General features: G+C 41.4%; 1 non-coding gene across 1 annotated transcript; it reads right to left on the bottom strand.

The window, feature by feature from the left end:
• Positions 1 to 3,724: 3,724 nt before the first annotated feature.
• On the bottom strand, positions 3,725 to 3,796 carry TRNAC-GCA (transfer RNA cysteine (anticodon GCA)). The gene has a single exon. It is a non-coding gene; the product is annotated as a tRNA-Cys (tRNA).
• Positions 3,797 to 11,698: the final 7,902 nt, after the last annotated feature.

Raw genomic sequence — 11,698 nt, forward strand, 5'->3', positions numbered from 1 at the left:
ACTCTGCCCCTTGCTACCAGCTATGCTTCCACCTGGGGGCCTTGGAGTGAGGTAAAAGCATTGTCTACACATTCACACTTCCTTCTGTCTTTTTCCTCTGATTTAATTTCTTGCAGTACCCGCCTGCCAATGTAGGAGAAATAAGAGATGCAGGTTCAACCCCTAGGTCAGGAAGATCTCCTGGATGAGGGCATAGCAACCTATTCCAGTATTCCTGCCTGGAGAAATCCCATGGACAGAGGAGCCTCGAGGGCTATGGTCCACAGGGTCACAAAGAGTTGGACATGAATGAAGCAACTTAGCATGCACACATTCACGTTTCCTTAGTTTTTTTTCCTCTAATTTCTTGCAGTAGAGGAGCAGGGATGACAGATGAAGAAAAAAAATAGAATGTTCACCTGGTGAACTGGTGCCTTGCGGTTCTCTCTCAGATAGCATTCCCCTCTCTGCTGCTTGGGTGTAAATATTGGTTCTCTGTTGGTGAACTTTTCTACGTATGCAAGTGACAAGAAAGTACTGTGGAATGTGCACAAGATGTCATTAAAGAATAGCAAAGGGAGAATAACTAAAACCAAGTTGAAGGCAGTAAATGGGGAAAAAATTATCAAACCAGTCTATGTATTTATGCCTCTCTGAATTCAGGTTGTCTAACATGCTAGTTACTGAAGGTGCCTCCATTCCAGGGCCCTGTGCATATATGCAGGTCTCGCTTCCAACTCTGCCTGAACCCATCTTCTGACCTGAGAGATCCTCTCAGACTTGACTTTATCACCCCACCCCAAGCCCCAGCATGCTCCATGAGAGAACACCTCATAGACTCCGGCTACTGGGGTCCTTGCTTGAAGGGTCACCGTCTTGGTGGTGGTGCTAATGAAGCAGCTCAAGCCTGGCTACTTGTCAACTCACAGGCAGCTGACACAGCTTTGGCCCCACCAAATAGTGAGAAACAGACCTCTACACACTTGCATCCTCTCTGCCAAGACAGCTTTTTCCATTTATTTATATAGGTACAGGGCACAGATCAGCAAGCGCATTGTATGAACAGAACCCAAACTAAGGAATAAAATGTCAGTAAGACACGTTAGACCCCTGAGAGTTTCCACCTGAACTCCTTTCTACAATGTAGGGATTTGAACAAAAGCAGCTTCCCTTTTCTCTCCCAAGGGGAGAGGAGGAAAGAGCCACTGCGCCCCCATCCTTCAGCAGCACCCCACTCTCAGGCTTCTCCTTTCTCTCCCTAATCTTCTGATATGATCTGGATGTGGAAGGACATGTGGGGCAGAAGTCGATGGTTCCAGAATCCACTTGGCCACTTCTTAATAACCCTGGAAGAACTGCCACTTGGTCTTGTTTCTCTTTCAAACCTGGGGCATTTCACACCTCCTTTATCTCTGAGCACTTGGTCACATCCCAACATGCTATTACACCCATTCTCTGGATATTTGTTCTTGTAATCTCTGGACAATAGTTCACATTCCATTTAGCAATCTATTATATCCATCCCGTGGCTCAACTGGTAAAGAATCCACCTGCAGTGTGGGAGACCTGGGTTCAAACCCTGGGTTAGGAAGATCCCCTGGAGAAGGGAAAGGCTACCCACTCCAGTATCCTGGCCTGGAGAATTCCATGGACTGTATAGTCCATGGGGTCCCAAAGAGTCAAACACGACTGAGAGATTTTCCCTTTCACTTTTCGCTTTCACCTAAATATTTTTCCTCAAATTATTTCTTTGATTTTTTTCCTCATTCATTTTCTCTGTTTTCTCTTTCTAAAACTCACTTGCCTTCCCAGACAGTTTTATACAATGCTTTATAAAATAATGTAAGGGTTTATATTTTCTATATAAAATTATATATATACAAATATAACTTTATATAATATGTTATATTTTGTATATTTCTCATATTTTCTTTTCTTTGGTTTATGTTCAGCTTTTGGGAAGGCTGACTTACCTGAACTGTCAAACTTTCTATTGAGTGTTTCAGTTCTGTTATCATGTTATTAATTTCCTTCTTTTAAGTTAATCTTTATTGGAGTATAGTTGCTGTACGGCAAAGTGAATCAGCTATGCATATACATATATGCCCTCTTTTTTGGATTTCCTTTCCATTTAGGTCACCTTAGAGCAATGAATTATCATGTTATTAATTTCTAAGGGCTCTTTTATATTCTCTGAATGTTCCCTTTTAAATAACCTTCTGACTTTGTTTCTGGGGTTCATTATCATTGCTTATCTCTTTGAAGATATTAGTAATAGTTTTATTTTGAAGTTTTCCCTTTCCTTCATAGTGTAATTTTCCTCCAGGTTGTTCTTCTCTGTTTGTGGTTTTGTTTGTTCAATCTTTATCTTATGTATTAGAGGCATTCTTCAGTTGTCTGGCAATAGTTAGGTATCTGCTCATGTTTAATTTTGGGTGCGTAAAAAAGCTGATTGGAAGATCTGAGTGGATTTCATTGGAGGGTAGTATGTCTGGACTATTTGTTGGGGGAAACCTCAATATCATTATCTTAAGTTTTCTCTCTTGGGCTGATCAGATACCCTAGAGATACTTCTTTGAGTCTTTTAATTCTTCCACCTGAAGAGAAAAGGTTTGGTGACAACCATTCTGGAATCTCAGTGGGTGAGCAGGGCTTGGAGGTGGGATGCCACTCAGCTCACAGTGTCTTCATACTCATTCACTCACCCAGTTTTCAGGATGGTACTCCTGCTCTTAACCCAGTTTGCGTCATCCAAGTCCAGTATACTTCTGCTTTTCCCTTTATAGAGAGTAAACATCCATACAGTGCTAGGGGGGTGTGATGGTTAATTTCACATGTAACTTGACTGGACTAAGAGAAATTCAGATAACTGGTAAAACATTATGTTTAAATATGTCTGAAAGGGTGCACCTGAAAGAGATCAACATTTGAATTGAACTGAGTGAAAAAGGTCACCCTCACCAATGCTAGGTGTGCATCATCCAATTCATTGAGCGCCTGAATAGAGAAAAACATGGAGAAAGGGTGAATTTACTCTTTGCTTGAGCTGGGACACCCATCTTCTCCTGCTCTTGGACATCAGCATTCTGGCTCTTAGGCCCACAGACTTGCATCAGGGGGCTCCATTGGCTTCCCTGGTTCTCAGGCTTTCAGGTTTGGACTGGAATTCCACCACTGGCTCTCTGGGGCCTTCAGCTTACAGACAGCAGGTCATGGGACCTCTTAGCCTTCATAATTGCATAAGCCATTTCCTTACAATAAATCTCTTTTTCTATATATACTTTTGGTTCTGTTTCTCTGGGAACTGACCAATATAGGTGGGGAGGACAGGTCATCCATAGCATGGAGTATGGAGGGGATCTAGGAAGCTAGTGCTTCCCAGATGGCTTTAAAGCCCTCCTTATTTTAAACCACCCTCCTCATGCCCATTTCTGACCTTATGTGGTGTCACCATCTCCTGAACTCTTGATGGTACTGCAGAACTAACCAGGCCAGCTTCAAACCTGACTTTCATTGATCTACTTAGTCAGATTTTATTTGTCCATCTTCTTTCTAGCTACCAAAAGTGTGTTGTTGTCTCTTCTCCATTTTCCATATTTTTAGTGTTTGAAAGTGAAAGTGAAGTTGCTCAGTCGTGTCCAACTCTTTGCTACCCCATGGACTGTAGCCTACCAGGCTCCTCAGTCCATGGAATTTTCCAGGCAAGAATACTGGAATGGGTTGCCATTTCCTTCTCGAGGGGATTTTCCCAAACCAGGGATCGAACCTGGGTCTCCCACATTGCAGGCAGACGCTTTACCATCTGAGCCACCAGGGAAGATTATCATAGTGTTTATATATTTCTAAACAATATTATTTAGATTATTTTAGTGTTTATATATTTCTAAATAATATCTGTCTACTCATTGTGGTTTTTATATGGTTTCAGGAGAAGTAAAATTTGGATGAGTATGTTCAATACTCCATCTTTACCCAGAACTTTAATCCAAAATCCTATATCCAACTGAACTATTTTTTATGACAGATGTTTTCAAAGGTTTGGAAAATTGACCTCTCTAGATCTTTGCTGGAAAAGTTTACTGAAGGATATAATTCAAAAATCAGGAAACTGAACCTTGAAAGAAAGCACAGAATGCAAGAATCAATACACTTGGGAACCTGGTAAGATCCAGGTATATGCCACCTATGGGGCAGTTATTCCCTTCTGGAAGAATATGGGGATGTCTTTCTTTATTTTTTGAACTACTTATTTTTATTAAAGTACAGCTGATTTACAATGTTGTATTAATTTCTGCTATAGAGCAACTTGTCTCAGTTGTGTGTGTATATATATATGCATTCTTTTTCATTTTGGTTTATCCCGGAAAGTGGGATATAGTTCCCTGTGCTATACAGCGGGCCCTTGTTTTCTATGCATTCTAAATGTAATCGCTTGCACCTAACCCCAAACTTTCAATCCATCCGTCTCCCTCTCCACTGCCTCTTGGCAATCACAAGTCTGTTCTCTATGTCTGCAAGTCTGCTTATGCTTTGTAGATAGGTTCATTTGTGTTATATTTTAGATTCCACATGTAAGTGATACCACTGGTATTTGTCTCTCTTTCTAACTTACCTCATTTAGTATGATAATCTCTAGTTATATTCATGTTGTTGCAAATGGCATTATTTTGTCCTCTTATATGACTAATATTTTATTGTATATATGTATCCCATCTTCTGGAAGAATGTGGGGATGTTTTTGGCCCAGTATGGAAACTTAGAAAAGATATAGAAGGCATACAGAAGGCAGCCCCCACTCTAAAGCATTTCCAAAACTAGAGTGGGGGAAGCCATTCCAGTCCATTTTCTGATTCTGGAATGAAGCCTAGAGGTGAAAGAATCAGTTTCCCCATGGAACATCCCCATTCCCCACTGTCACTAGAGAAAGTCTGCACCCAATGAGTTAGATATCCAGAAGTCTGATTTGAATCTGGGTGAGTGAATAAATAAAACTTCCTCATAACAAAATAAGTTTAAAATGTGTATATAAAGTTGTCAAATTGGTTGTGAAAAAAATCCACCTTTTCACTTCAGAAAGAGTTATGGGAGCTTCCAGCAATTCAGAAACAAAATATCTCCCTTAAAAGTTTCTCTGTGTTTCTTTTTCTCAGAAGACATATTTACTGGATACAGACAGACTTATCACTCAGGCTCTACTATGACCAGGGCCCAAGATACTTTCTTTAGCCTCTAAAAACAAAGTCCTGTAAGATGCCTTTTGGTATAGATGATTCCATCTTGTTTGCTCCACCTCAAGCATTGTCAAAGATTTCTATTTTAATCCTAAAACTATCTTCTTTTTTTTATTTTTTAAATTTAAGTATACAGATGACTTAAATTTTACATTAGTTTCAGGTATAGCATAGTGATTCAGTATTTTTACAGATTATACTCCATTAACAGTAATTGTAAGAAAACATCTATAATTCCCTGTGCTATATAATGTATCCTTGTTGCTTATCTATTTTATACATAGTAGTTTGTATGTCTTGCTTCCATATCCCAATTTGAACCTCCCCTCTTCTCTCTCCTCTTTGGTAACCAGTATTTGATTTTCTATATCTATGAGTCTGCTTCTGTTTTGCATATACATTCATTTTTATCATTTTTTACATTTTCCATATAAGCAATATCATACAACATTTGTCTTTGTCTGATTTATTGCACTAAGCACAATATTCTCTATCTCTATCCATGTTGCTGCAAATGGCAGAATTTCATTCTTTTTAATGACTAATATTCCATTTTATATACATACGTGCATATATATATATATCACCACATCTTCTTTATCCATTCTTCTGTTGATGAGCATTTGGATTGCTTCCATATCTTGGCTATTATAAGTAGCGCTGCTATGAATGGTAGGGTATACGTATCTTTTCAAATTAGCTTTTTCACTTTTTTTCCAGACATGTACCTGGGAGTGGAATTGTTGGATCATAGGGTAGTTCTATTCTTAGTTTTTTGAGGAGACTCAATACTGTTTTCAGAGAAGGCAATGGCACCCCACTCTTGCCTTGAAAATCCCATGGATGGAGGAGCCTGGTAGGCTGCAGCCCATGGGGTCGTGAAGAGTAGGACATGACTGAGCGACTTCACTTTCACCTTTCACTTTTATGCATTGGAGAAGGAAATGGCAACCCACTCCAGTGTTCTTGCCTGGAAAATCCCAGGGATGGGATCGCACAGAGTCAGACACAACTGAAGTGACTTAGCAGCAGCAGCAATACTGTTTTCCATAGGGACTGCACAAATTTACATTCCTGCTAATAATATACAAGGATTCCCTTTTCTCTACATCTTTCCCCAAAGTTTGTTATTTTTATACTTTTTGATGATAGCCATTCTGACAGGTATGATATATTCTTGTTTTGATTTGCATTTCTCTAATAATTAGCAGAGTTAAGCATCTTTTCATGTGCCTGTTAGCCACCTGTATATCTTCTTTGGAAAAATGTCTCTTCAAGTCTTTTGCCCATTTTGAAGGTTTTGTTTTGCTTGTTATTTTTTATGCTTAAAACAAAAGAAATTTATTCTTTCATAGTTCTAGAGGCCAGAAGTCCAAAACTAGTAACACAGGACCAAAACTCCCTTCTGAGAAACTAAGAAAGTATCCTTTCTTTGCCTCTGCTAATTTCTGGTAGCTGAGGGCATTGCTTGGCTTGTAGCTACATCACTCTGATCTATCTCCCTAGTCACATCTTGTTCTCCCTTTTGCTCATTTTTTGACTGGGTTGTTTGGTTTTTGATATTGAGTTGTATGAGCAGTTTATATTTTTTGAATATTAACTGCTTGTCAATCATATTATCTGTCAATCACAATATTTTCTCCCATTCTGTAGGTTGTCTTTTCATTTTGTCAATGGTTTCCTTTGCTGTGCAAAAGCTTTTAAGTTTAATTAGGTCCTATTTGTTTATTTTTTATCTTATTTCTTTTGCCTTAGGGAAATTATATATTTATAAAACATAATTACTGTTATAATTTATGTGAAAGAGTGTTCTGCCTGTTTCTCTTCTAGGATTTTTATGGTTTCAGGTCTTACATTTAGGTCTTTAATCCATTTTGAGTTTATTTGTATATGTGGTGTGAGGAAATGTTTTAATCTCATCCTTACATGTAGCTGTCCAGTTTTCCCAGAATCATCTGGGAAGAGATTGTCTTTTCTCCATTATGTATTCTTGCCTTCTTAGACTAACACTGTTTTCTATAGTACTGTTTTTAATGTTCTAGTTGTTGGTAGTTATAATGGAATTCAACCAATAGATTAGATTTTTCTTCCATTTGATAGAATTTCAAAGCTACAATTTACCAATGGTCCAGTTTACATTTCTAGTTTCTGTACCCCCTATACTCAACTTTCAAAGGCAGGACACTAGAGGAAAGGTTATCTTCATGGATAGGCTACATCTTCAGTTTCAACCACAAGCCTAGACCTGTGAAAAACTTAAGTTTGTAGACAATTAATAGAAAATATTTATATAGTGCTGACAGAGTGCCAGGTACTTTTTAAAGTATCCTAACAATATAAACTCACCTAATGCTCATGATTGGGCTTCCCTGATAGTTCAGTTGGTAAAGAATCTGCCTGCAGTGCAGAAGACCCCAGTTCAATTCCTGGGTTGGGAAGATCCACTGGAGAAGAGATAGGCTACCCACTCCAGTATTCTTGGGTTCTCCTGTGGCTCAGCTGATAAAGAATCCACCTGCAATGTGGGAGACCTGGGTTCGATCCCTGGGTTGGAAAGATCCCCTGGAGAAGGGAAAGGCTATCCACTCCAGTATTCCAACCTGGAGAATTTAGGGTCACAAAGAGTCAGACATGGCTGAGTAACTTTCACTTTCAGTACTCATGATCCCCTTGTGAGACAGGTACTCTTATTGTTTTCATTTTACGGAAAACTGAGGCACAGAGAGGCCAAGTGATGTACTGTAGATGGATCAGTGAGTAACAAATCTGCCTGCAATGCAGGAGACCCAGGAGACATGGGTTCAATCCCTGGGTTAGGAAGATTCCCCTGGAGAAGAAAAATAGCAACCCACTCCAGTATTCTTGTCTGAAAAATCCCATGGACAGAGGAGCCTGGTAGGCTACAGTCCAAAGAGTTGGACATGCCTGAGCTGCAACCAAGCACAAAAGGTTAACAGATAGTAAGTGTCTTGTGTCTTGAACTTTAGTGGTCTGGCTCCAGAGTCCATGGTCTCAATGATAGAATTGTATTCCCTGTTCTGATGCAACACTCCCTTGTTCTTTTTATTTTTTTTTATTATTATTTTTTTTAATTTATTTTTTTATTTTTCAGTGGGTTTTGTCATACATTGATATGAATCAGCCATAGAGCTACACGAATTCCCCATCCCGGTCTCCCATCCCACCTCCCTCTCCACCCGATTCCTCTGGATCCCCCCAGCCCAACAGGCCTGAGCACTTGACTCATGCCTCCCACCTGGGCTGGTGGTCTGTTTCACCACAGATAATATACATACTGTTCTTTCGAAACATCCCACCCTCCCCTTCTCCCACAGAGTTCAAAACAGCTTTTTTCCCACTGTTAACACTAATAGTATTTAATTTTGTTGGTGATGAAAAGATTAAGTCAGTGCATTCTTAACCCTGGCTCAATAGAATCACTTTGGAGAGCTTTAAGGAAATAGCAGTGCTTTGGTCCCACCCCAGAAATCATGATTTCATTGGTCAGGTGGAGCCTAATCTCTGCATTAAAAGAATCAACTCCCCAGATGGTTCTGTTGCGCATCTGAAATTGTGATGCACTGGATTAGCTCACTGAGGGACCTTGTGATGTCTGGTGGTATAATTTCTTCATTCTAACCGATTACTTGGGCCTCTAAATCCTAAGTGTTTCAGTTCTTTGCATTTTGATCATCCAGATTAGTAGTAATAGTGTGACTTGGCTTTTCATGGTTAATGTATCTTTGCACAGTGTGCACTCATGCATGCATGCACACAGTTCATATGCCTCTTCAGAGCTAGAATTTGCTGCCTGTTACCTTCCCATTTGAAGCTGTTCTATGTCTCAGTGGCCAGGACTTACTAGCTGTGAATGCCATCTTGTCCTTGTTCAGTTTAGATCAAATCACCTAATGTGTAGATCCTCAATATGGCACATTAATAAGGTCAGAGGCTAATCTGGGACTTCACTGCTCTTTGTTGGAAATATCTTTGGCTGCAGAATGCTTTATTCTTCCTCTTTTTTCCCATACCACAGCACTCAGACAAAATTTGTAGAGGAGGAAGCTTATCACCTGGGTTTAGCCCAACTTCCCGCAGGCCTCCTCAGTCTCTGGAGTCACCATTAGCTATAACAGGTTAAACTCTAATGTCCTTCACCTCCCTCTTAGCCCGAACAGTTGATATAGAGCTTCAGCTCCCAGGACTGGGGGAATTCCCAGGGGAGAACATACATGTGCACAAACCAGACTGCACCCATTCTCACTGCACTGAACCCCCAAATGCCAAAGGGCTGGGGTCAGCAGCAAAGTGAGTTGTAATACAACTCATCCGCTCTTTTTGTAAATACGGCCACAGGAGTCTAGAGCTCTTTGGGGCCCAGTGTTTGGTAGAGAAGAGATCTGCCTGACTTTCCCAAAAGCCTAGTCTTCCTCCTGGACCCAGACAAGAGTCTACAGGGTGGGGGCTGGGACAACTCAGGAAGCAGAAAGGAGACTGACGCATCATCTCAATTTCCCTCCAACACCAAGGCCCCCTTCCCGGGGCCGAGCCCTCTCGCTGGCGCCTCCCTCTCATGAAAGTAGGCCTCTGGGAGCCTCCCCATCCCCCAGTTCACCAGCTGTGCTGCTCTGACACCAACAAGCCTGCTCTGACTCCCCGTTCAGACTGTGTGGAAGTGCACATCTGCGTAGTTCTTTCATTTCTATAAACGTCCCCCGGAATGACCCATGGTTTAGATTTAGTTCTTTTTTTCCCTAACCACAGGATGAAGGCAGGCCTCCAGGCTATGTGGACCAGTTCCTTTCCTTCAACAAGCATTTATTGAGCACCTACAATCCACAGTGCACAGACATGGGACAGGTATAGACACAAAGATAAAGCAAACTTGTTCTCCACTCTCGAAATCTCAGCTTCCATTGCAGAACAGAGACACAGACAGAGTCACTGCAATACAGAGCAATACATGCCACAGCTTGAGGGGGGACAGGGAAACACAGGCATGGAGAAGGGACATTGAAACTGGGTCTTAAATGAATAGGAGCACATGAGTTTCCTAGGGTTGCATACAAAATACCACGAACTGGGTGGTATAACCAATAGAAATTTCACTTCTGGAAGCCCGAAATCCCAGATCAAAGTGTTTGCAGGGTTGGTTCCCTCAGAGGGCTATGGGGGAGAGTCAGTTCCAGGCCTGTTGGTTGCTGGCTATCATGCCCTTACTTTGGCTTGTAGAAGCATTGCCCTGATCTCTGCCGTCATCTTCAATCACATGGCATTCTCCTTGTGTGCATGTCCAAATTTCTCCTTTTTTATAAGGACATCCGTCATATAAGATTGGGGCCCACGATACTCCAGGGTGGCCTCATCCTAACTAATTACATCCTCAGTGGCCCTATTCCCAAATAAGGTCACATTCTGGGGTACAGGGGGCTAGGACTTGAACAGATGAACATGGGAGTGGGGGACACGATTCAGCCCATAACAAGGAGTTTACCGAGAAGAGAAGAGGAGGAAGGCTTTTTGATTCTCAACAAAAAGGAGTGTGTGTGAACATAGGAGAGGGCAAAGAGGACACAGTCTGGGAAAGACAAGTGGGGGTTGGTGTTGAGGCGGAATGGGCAGGGGTGGAGAGGCGGCTTCAGCTCTGATCACTAGGGGGTTTTCTAGCAGGACTTGGCATATAGACACTTCACTGGGGCAGGGAGAAACTTGCCTTCCTGGCCTCAGCCCAGCTTAGGGTTGAGGAAGGAGGTGGGGATCTGAGAACAGGACATTTCGAAGTGTCTGCTCACACCTCCCCAGGGTTGGAAGATTAGAGAGAGCAAGAGAGCTTTGCTGGTAGCTAGAGGTGAGCTCACATCCAGCCCCCTACCCTTGGGCAAGTTGCTTAAACCCTTTGGGTATAGTTTCTTCCTCCATAAAGTAAGCGTGAAACCACCTTGCACGTCACAAACAATCAACAAAAAGTGTTAGTATCATCACTGTCACGAGTCAGCCCAAGGAACTTTGACTCAAAAAAAAAAAAAAATTGAAAGGTTGCATTCAAATCAACGTGAAGGATGTCTGACTCCAAGCTAGGATTCGGAGTAAGTTGGTGAATTAAAGATTAATGATGGAGAGAAAGTATTTATTTTAGTATCTATTTTCTTTTAAATGCTCACTCTGAAAGAAATATCTGCTTTATAGTTCAGTTCATTTGAGTGCAGCAATTTAAGTGGGATATATATTTTGTAATAAGAGGAGATTTGTAATAACTGGTTAACTTGGGCCTTGGTCCCTCACAGTGGATGATGATTCAGACCCATAGCAGACACGTGACTGCTTGTCGTGGTGAGAGGCAGCTGGTGCTGGGCAGGAAGCAACGATACCGCCAACCAGCCTCGGGGCAGAGCCCCCAGACACCTCCTGCTGGAATGCAATGAAGGTCACTGGCAGGACAAGCCACAGAGCCTGGAATTATTTTATCAGCTCATTTTCAACCTGATGGT

This window comes from Muntiacus reevesi, chromosome 17, assembly GCF_963930625.1.
Source record: "Muntiacus reevesi chromosome 17, mMunRee1.1, whole genome shotgun sequence".
Classification (NCBI taxonomy): domain Eukaryota; kingdom Metazoa; phylum Chordata; class Mammalia; order Artiodactyla; family Cervidae; genus Muntiacus; species Muntiacus reevesi.